The sequence below is a fragment of the Branchiostoma belcheri genome, unplaced genomic scaffold, assembly GCF_001625305.1.
Source record: "Branchiostoma belcheri isolate BF01 breed outbred unplaced genomic scaffold, Haploidv18h27 scaffold4, whole genome shotgun sequence".
Classification (NCBI taxonomy): domain Eukaryota; kingdom Metazoa; phylum Chordata; class Leptocardii; order Amphioxiformes; family Branchiostomatidae; genus Branchiostoma; species Branchiostoma belcheri.
In genome coordinates this window covers 6,468,251-6,477,698 of record NW_017804020.1, presented here as the reverse complement: position 1 = coordinate 6,477,698, position 9,448 = coordinate 6,468,251, and positions in this window count along the sequence as shown.

The window sequence follows — 9,448 nt, the reverse complement described above, 5'->3', positions numbered from 1 at the left end:
ACCCAACTACCTCAAACATGGGGTGCTGCAACAGCTCCAGTCTCCCTCGTCCGAGGGCAACGGACACAACTTTCCGACCTCCCCGCCCATTCCTACTTCCCCCAACATTCCTACCTCCCCCGGGGTGCCCATGTCTCCCAGCATCCCCATCTCGCCGACGTCGTCTACGCACCACTCCCAGCAGCAGCAGCCCTCCCCGGTCGACAACTCCTACTCAAAGGTACTGTTAATCAGCAAGTAATTTTTATGGATGACATTAGCGCGCGCATGAATTTTTGCTTGATTAAATTTTGTAAAAAAACAAGAACAAGAAATTTTGTTGCCTTCTGACAGTGGTCTTACTTTGGTGCAGTGATATGTGATGTTGGCTGTGTATATGTAGTGTTCCCACTGAATCAAAACCATTTGTACAATGATTGAGTCAAAATTTTAAAATGTAGAAACCTTGTTTTTTTTTGCCCTTCTTGTTTTGTTTTTGTCCTATCGCATTAAATTTGGAGTCTGCGGAGGATGTCATTCATAAAATATACTTCCTGTGGCCTAATGTTTGCAGTAGCAAAAGTTCATGGTCTGAGAAAATCGGTGACTTTCTACATTTGCAGTCTGAAAAAACGCCGACATGTTCACGGAACTATATGTTTGCGGTGGCAGCAGGAAAAAAGAAAGTCGGCAAATTATTTGTTCTTGGTAATGATAAGTTCACGGTACAGAAGTGACTGACTGCAAAAACCTTAAATGTGAAAGTACTGCGAGAAAAGCAAGGCAGCATTGCTTTGCATTAGTTTGTTTTTAGGCGCAACAGACTAGTTTGGTACAGTAAATATACACAACTGTAAGACTAGACTTTAAGATTTGAGCCACTCACACTGGAAAGGACCCCTGCTAACTCTTTTCAAGTGTGGTGTATTACTATCACAAAAAATCTTTTAATAAAGAAGTACATTCAGTTTGAAGAAAAATTGGTAATCTTTCATACATACATAGTTGTTTATCCTTGTTTGTTGTTGTCCAGAAACCTCAAAGGACAAAATACAGTGTCTTCTTTTTTCTCTTTTCAGGTGTCATCTTGGGGAGAAACTCAGTCCACCCACTCCAGCATGCAATCTCTACCCAGTCCGCACAAGTCCTACCCCCTCAGCCCTCCCCCCTCCACAGTCCACATGACGCACACAGACATGAACTACTCCTCCCCCAACGCGGCCGCGACCGTAGCGTACAGTAACGTGAACTCCTTGGCACAACTTCTCCCCACGTCGCCTACTTCTCCCAACATGGGTCCCATTCCAACCTCGCACTTTTCTCCCATGCACAGCTTGCCCACCTCCCCACCCTCTCTCATGCACCAAGGTCCCCTGCAGATGCACCCCTCCCCCTCCACCACAGGCCAGCTCATATCCACGCCCTACCCTGGCCCCGGACAACAGATGCAGACAGGGAACATGGCCAGTCCCATCCCCTACCCCCCAGTGGAGCACTTCATCCCCTACGGCCCGGCCTCCGGGGTACCCCCCACCAACGGGGGGCCTGTGGACATCGCTGAGTTCTTGCCAGTGGAAGACGCCTTCAAGTATCTCAATGCTGTAAGAGAACTGGTGGGTATCTTTCTTATAAGTACAAACAGTAACGTTCACCACTCTAACGTAATATTATTGTTCCATATACTGTAACTTCTATGTAGCATCTGTCTTTTGCTACTCAAAAAAAAAAACTTGCCCAAATCGGCAGTTTTGACAGACATGCCTCCCCCAACAATCAAGCTGAAACTTGTGTAAATTTTTACTGAAAAGATGTTATTCAACTAAGCTTAGTCTACCAGCAAAATTTTCCCCTCAAAATGCAGGAAATACATGTGGCATTTTTTTTTCAAAATTTTCTTGCCCCTGCATGGGCCCTAGGATTGTCCTAGCACGTTGTTCCTTCAGTGCTCGAAATGATCAATGTTTTGTCAAATAGAATTGAGAGTACGGAAAAAATTTCAGGCTGAATAGAACACTGGGTTCATAGCTCACTAAAGAGACCTGGACCTGGAAATTCTTGGTGCAAATGTGTATACTATTGTTACACTACCTACTAGTATTCCAATTCAAAACAATTCAGATATGCCTCATGATTTCCAGGGCTAAGAAATGAGACTTTTTCAGGTACTAGATGTGTCAGAATTGTTTAAAAACCAAAAAGACAACAGCTTTTGTCCATCCTTTTTTGTGTCAGAGATTTTACATCTCCAGAAACTACTACGACTCCTCGTGGGCAGTTTCTCATTAAATTTACACACCTGTGGTGCTACAATCATGGGGTAATCAAAGCTACATTAGGGCCATGGCTCTTCCACTGATCAGCCACTATTTCAGCGCCTGAGCGTGCTAACCAGTTGTGATGACACATAGTCGATGGCCTTGGCCCCATGCTTGCAAACCTCAGGGTCAATAGTTTCTGGGACATGGCCTGACATCAATGTCGGACATTACTGAGTGGGAAACTCCCCGACACCAGGCACTGCAGTCTACATGTAGTTAACATAATTATCTCCTCTCTTTTGCACATTTGAGTTTTTGTGCCTCCTCAACATTAAAGGCAGCCAAAGCGATTTTAGGGCATTAAAAAGGTCAATTTTCTAGTCAATTCTTTTTAATGTTAAGTTGAACCAACCCTATCCCATAGCATACTGATACATGTATCTGTGAGGCAAAAAATCGATGTCACTGATGAAAACTGGTTGAAAACTGGTCGTACATGTATATCATACTGTTTTTTTCATAGGCTGGTTCTAGCTATTTATTGGTGGTACCTGAAAATAAATGACACCTCACGTACATGTACATGTAGCTTGTTTTCGGGCTATTTTAAATGCTTCAAGTGTGAAAAGACAAGGAAAATGTGTGTTATAGAACTGGCAATAGATGTCAATGGCATGATTTCTTTTTACACAGTCTTCATTCAAAATGTGGGTGGTACCAGTAAATAAAAAATCCACATACACCAGTCCTGCATTATACAATGTACAATGTATAAGGCCCAGTTACTGTACATGGACCAGTGCAGGTTAGGTGCAGGTAGACATCAGAAATACCTGCACAGCTCCAATTTTACCTGCACTAACCTGCATATACCCAGTACATGGACCAGTGCAGGTTAGGTGCAGGTAGACATCAGAAATACCTGCACAGCTCCAATTTTACCTGCACTAACCTGCATATACCCAGTACATGGACCAGTGCAGGTTAGGTGCAGGTAGACATCAGAAATACCTGCACAGCTTCAATTTTACCTGCACTAACCTGCATATACCCAGTACATGAACCAGTGCAGGTTAGGTGCAGGTAGACATCAGAAATACCTGCACAGCTCCAATTTTACCTGCACTAACCAGCATGAGCAGGTGGTATGTTGGGTCTTCATGTGGAAATGTGAGAGGTTGTTCAACCAGTCTGCCAACAGATGTTGCCCGGCCAGGTGACCTTTTGCTCTTCCAGAAAGACCTTTTTGTTTTTCTGTCTTAGCGCAGAATATATATTTAGAATGTTATTTTCTATTCGAGTGACCTTGTTTGATGTCTTTAAATGTTTCTTTACTATTCTTGTCATTTGAAAAGGCGGAAATAATCTCCATATAAAGCTGTATTGATTTAAAGTCCATTAGTCATTGACACACACGTACTCTCATCTGCCGAATAAACATACGGGTACATTTATTTTTTGGGCCCGAACATCCACCCAGTACGTTCTTATTTTGCACAGTACGTTTATTAATTTTTGAAAACCAGTAATTTTTTGTCAACTTCGTGTGAAAAAATTGACAAATCATCAATGTGAAGACGTTTATAAACGCGTATTGTAGCGAGAAACTTGTCATTTTCGGGCCGGTTTTTGCAATCACCGCGTGCATAAATTCCTCTGAATGTTCTATTGTCATGGGTGGTGCTTATCAAAATACGAAATATTAAATGCTCTTTTTTTTGTCTATTTAAATTCCTAATTGCAAATAACAGTTAAAGATTTGTGCATATATCAGTAAGGGTGTATTTTAGTACAAGAGACACAGGTTACCCGTCAATTTTGGTAATTTTCCGGGGGGTACGTTTATTCCGGGGGTATGTTTATTTGATTTTGAAGATTTGTCCGGGGGGGTACGTTTATTCCGGGGGTATGTTTATTCGGCAGATGAGAGTACACAGGGTACATATTTGAAATTGTGCACAAAGAGATAAAGTTAGATATTTTAACACCGAAGAAAGACGCAAAGGCTGAACACCAACTGCTATACATTTTGACTTTGTAGCTAGGCCAAAAGGTCCAGGACCCATTGGACTGGGCAACTGGTACTGGTAGCAAAATTTTGTGGTCTGAGGAAAATGGACAGAAATGGCGAAACAAAATGTTCGTGGCTTAGTGGTGACGGCAGGTGCAGAAGAAATTAAGAGTCGGCGAATTATTGGATAACGGTAATGAAAAATACAGTGACCACAAAAGTTGCAAAATAATAAAGTACTGCGAATATAAAGTGATTTACAGTACATTGCTGTTACAATTAATATATCTACTATGATCATACAACATTATATTATCATAGTCCAATCTTGCCCCATACTTCTGCATCGTACGTTAATATGGGAACAATACAAGCATCGAATAATTTACAATAGACTGACACTGATGCATTGCTGTCACCTAGACTAGATTTTATATAACTGAAGAGTGCTCGTAAGGCCTTTTTATGTAGAGTTTTCATTGCAGTGCTGAAGTTACCGCCAGTTGTAAATATAATTCCTAAGTAACTGTAGGAGGATACAATTTCAATATTTTGGTTTCCTACGTAAAATTTAAAGTTTGGAAGCAACTGCCCCTTTTTGTTGAAAATCATTATCTTTGTTTTGTTTATATTTATATTATATTAGTTAATAAGAATCAGTTTTAAATTTGTTACAATGATATCCTCTTGAAAAACAGAGCCTGCCCTTTGCTGCAGCATGTGGTATAAAAAGCAATGTGCTTGCCAATGACTAGCTAGTATTCTGCCATTGTTGTGTCTGGGTCAGAGGGTCTGGTTGTCTGACCACTCCATTTATGTTGACATAACCTAGATTTTACAATGGCTGCAGAACAGCGGTTCTAGCCAGCAGGCCTTTTTTATTTTTCAGTCTGTCTGGAAGAAGCAAATCTGAAAAAAATTCAAGGATGTGAAATAGAAGGTTGTGTTTGATGGAATCCAACAGTCGATCTTTTAACAAAGGAATATTTTTAATTTGTTGTTGTTTTTTTGCTTCCATATTTTCACAAAGTCCAAAGGTTGAAGGGTGTGGTGGCACTTCAGTTGAGAGATGTTGTCTATATACGAAAGGTCATCAGGTGGCTTAAAAACAAAATTTCGTGGCTTGTTTTTCCTTCGTCCCCACTTTCATCTTGTGAGATGACCGAGCCCCGTCGCTCTCATCAAGAATGTGGACTATTCCCAGCTATGGGTGTAATTAGGTTACCCCTTGTCTACTTTACATATGTGGCCTATTTTTAACCCAGACACACATGTACAGTTGAGACTGTTGTTTGCTGACTGGGGCTGTCTGTTATGTAAGGGTGACGGGTAACAAAGGTGTGAACATGATACGTCTGGTCACGTTGGGACTGTCCTGAATCCCTGAATTCACACAGGTGTCTGTTTCTGAGTCCTTAGGCCACACCAATTTAATTTCTTGGTTAACGGATTCGACCGCTTCATTTTTTTGTGATTTGCACAAAAAAAAATTCAAAATCAACTGCAAAATGCTCATATTGCCCTGAACAGTTGAAAACAGTCCTGTTCTTCCTAGTTCTTACAGTTATTCCATCTTTCAATGCAGTGGTATCATTAAAAGTTCAAAATTCATTGTTTAAATTTTGCTCCTATCGTACCATTTTGGGCCATAATAGGATGCCTAGGCCTGTTTTTATTTTTTTCAATTTTTTTTGCCCGCCCGCTCCATTATTTTTCAAGAAAAATCCGTTAACCAAGAAATTAAATTGGTGTGGCCTTAGAAACATAGAGATAGTCATAAAATTGCATCATCACTCCTGTAGGGGTGATATGTCAACATGTGTTGAGGCCACAGTAAGGTATTGTAGGGATTGGAATCAAATTTAACATGGTCTTCCTTAAACAAAGCTCAGTCTTGGACCCTTAAAAGCTGCAGTGCAATATCAGGGTGGCATGCGCAATAAAAAACAAATGTTCATATCGTACTGTCATACTTAGTATTGAAGTGTTTGAAATATCCAAGGAACATGCTATGTGGCATGAGGAGTTGATTGTTTTTTTTATACCACCAATAAATAGCTAGAACCAGCCTCCAAGTCAAAACAATCAAGGATTTTCCATCAGCGACATCATATTTTTGCCTCATTTTTCTCAGATCAGTATGCTAATAATCGCTATGAGACTAGGGTTGATTCAACTTACAACATGAAAAATGTCCAGAATATTGACTTTAAAAAATGTTTTACTTCAGCCCTGAAGTTGTTTTGGGTGCCGTGGACTGTGACTCAACCTAACTCAACTACCAGTAACTTAATTGCCTAACTCAGTAACCACAATGGAGCATTGGTAGCTAAATGGCTCCTGTGGTGCGCTAAAAGGTTAATGGATAATTTAATGTCTTTTATGTTTGCTTGTACTTCAGTTCTGTTCAGTTAGGGAATTAATGAGTGAACTACAAAGGTGTCACATCCACTGCCACATCCATAACTACTCACAGTAAAACCAACCAAAATATCAATAATTATAGTACGTGGCCTGGTGATAGATTTGAATTATACATTTCCATGTCAGACAAAATGTAAAAATAAATTTCAGATAATACATAATATTATTGGAAAAGGTCACTGTATTTCCTGGTTGAAACAAATTCCTGCTTTGTGCACATCTGTTGTCCTTTTGGGAGCCTGGGTGAGAAAATGCAAACTGAGACATATTCAACATGATATTGACGAAAATGCAGTTACATGTACATGTGCAAGATGTACATGTAACTTGCTAAGTACCTAATACCAGCCCAGAAGAAAACAAGAAATAGCCATGCCTTCAAGTACCAGAGTTATCAACCAAGGATTGAGGTGTTCAAGAATTCATTCTTTCCTAGAACTATTGCAGAGTGGAACTCACTGTCACCAAGTTCAGTAGGGGCATTGTCAATAGATAGCTTTAAATCAAGTCTAGAGCTAGAAGTTCAAGGGTTAGGTGTAACAAGTCGATCAGTGTAATATAGCCAGCTGCCGCCACGCCGCATGCCTGCGAAGCTGGTGTGTTACGCTGAAAGGCGGTTATACCGGCTATACAGATACAGATGCAAAGATTGGGTGTAACAGATCATTCGGTGTAATATAGCTAGCTGCCGCTGTGCTGCGTGCCTGTGAAGCTAGTGTGTTACACCGAAGGGCAGTTATACAGGCTATACTGATACAGATATAGAAATGAGTAAATAAGAAATTACATGTAACATCTGTGTCCATAATATCGCCACCTTGAGAAACAGTGTGCTTAAAGATATTTTTACTCCAACATACTTTTGGTATTCACTCCTTCACACATCAAATATACATACCTAGGGTATGTTGCAGTAAAAATATCTTTAAGCACACTATTTCTCAAGGTGGCGATATTATGGATCCTGGTGATATTATGGACACAGATGTTATCAAAAACCCAAAAAATTTTATAGAGGTTTGAGATCTTTGATTTCTTGTTTCCTCAGCCTGAAGGAGGCAGGAACCTGGCGGAGCATGAACTTACGGTGGAGAACATCTGGGAGAAGATGATGCTCTCATTCAAGAGAAATGTACATGTCACCACCAAGTTTGCCAAGAAGATTCCAGGTGATTATCATAACAGGGTTAGATAGACCCGGTGTACAGAAAGTGCGAAATGGAACGAAATGAAACGAAATGGAACGAAATGAAACAAAATGTGTATGAAGGAAAGCCGTTAAGCCGTTCGTACGTTGGAACGGCGACGTCAGTGTCCGCTCGACGTCCAAAAGGCAACGTTAATATTGATGGTATTCTAAGAACCGCAACGTTATAAGATCGATCAGGGTACGTTAAGAATAAAGTGACCGCAATGTTCCATTTCGTTCCATTTCGCACTTTCTGGGGTCCCGATAGACCGGTACTCATTTTTCTCAGGTTGCCGACTATATACAGGTACATTATGTAGCTACAAGTCTTGGAGCCTGGTTGCCTCGTAGGATGTGATCTTTCTTTTCTTTTTTTGAAAACAAGTGAAAATCAATGCATGCGCGGATGGCATCCTTAGAATTGAATCAGCGTGGCCTAATTCACTTTGCACAGTTTCATCCTTTGCAGATATAAAATCAGTTACATGTATTTATGTTCACGTCTTTATTAGTCTTTCTTTTCCTTACGTTTACATGTATAATTTTATGTGTACTACCTACCTGGTCACAATTGTGACTAAGGCTACACCAAGTAAATTTTATGGATGACGTCCTTTGGAGACCCTAAATCTAATGCGAGAGGGCGAAAAAAAAAACAAGAAGGGCCCTAAAAAACAAGATGCCTAGATTGGAAATATACTAAGAGACGACGAATGTTAGGACATAAATTGAATGAGGTGACACAGTGTAACAAGCAAGAAGTCTTTTATTCATCATCAAAACAGCAATAAATCAGGTGGAACAGTGGACAGTGAAAAATTTTCTGTTATTGACAGGATGGTCCTGTCAATAGTGCAAATTTTCTGTTATTGATATACACTTTCAATATATACCAATAGACACTTTCTTCGCGTTACGAGTTTCACATCAATCTGGTGATTTGCGGCACTGTCGTGACTCTTTGGTCATAGTTACAGGAAGCGGAATTTCTTGTTTTTTTTTTTCTAGGAACAGGCCAAAATCAATGCGCGCGCGGACGTCATCCATAAAATTTACTTGGTGTGGCCTAACCCATACACAACCTGCTAATGTTAATCCCAGCAATCGGGGGCAGAGCAGAAATGAAGAAGTCAAGTCAAGTCAAGTCAATCTTTATTGCACAACAATTGTAACGGGTACAATGCATAGCAAACTCTTCGGTACTACATATCTAGCTAACATCTACTTACGTCTACAGTGATACCTACAAGTTCAATGTATCAAAAACAATTATAATACTATTTCAAAAAGGTAATATAGTACATGTATATATATGGAACATGGCTTACATGATAATGTACATGTCTTGAGTTCTATATATGACTGTATAAACTAGAGTGTACATCAGTTGGTTGAATCGGATAGAAGTACAGTACGTGATCCAGATCTCCGTGTTTGTTTTCTACCCTGTAGGATTCCGTACTTGCTCGATCGACGACCAGATCAGCATGATCCAAGGAGCGGCCTTCCCCATCAACTCCTGCATACTGGCCCTGGACTACAACCCTGTCACTAACGAGATGAACTACTTCAACATGACGGAGATGG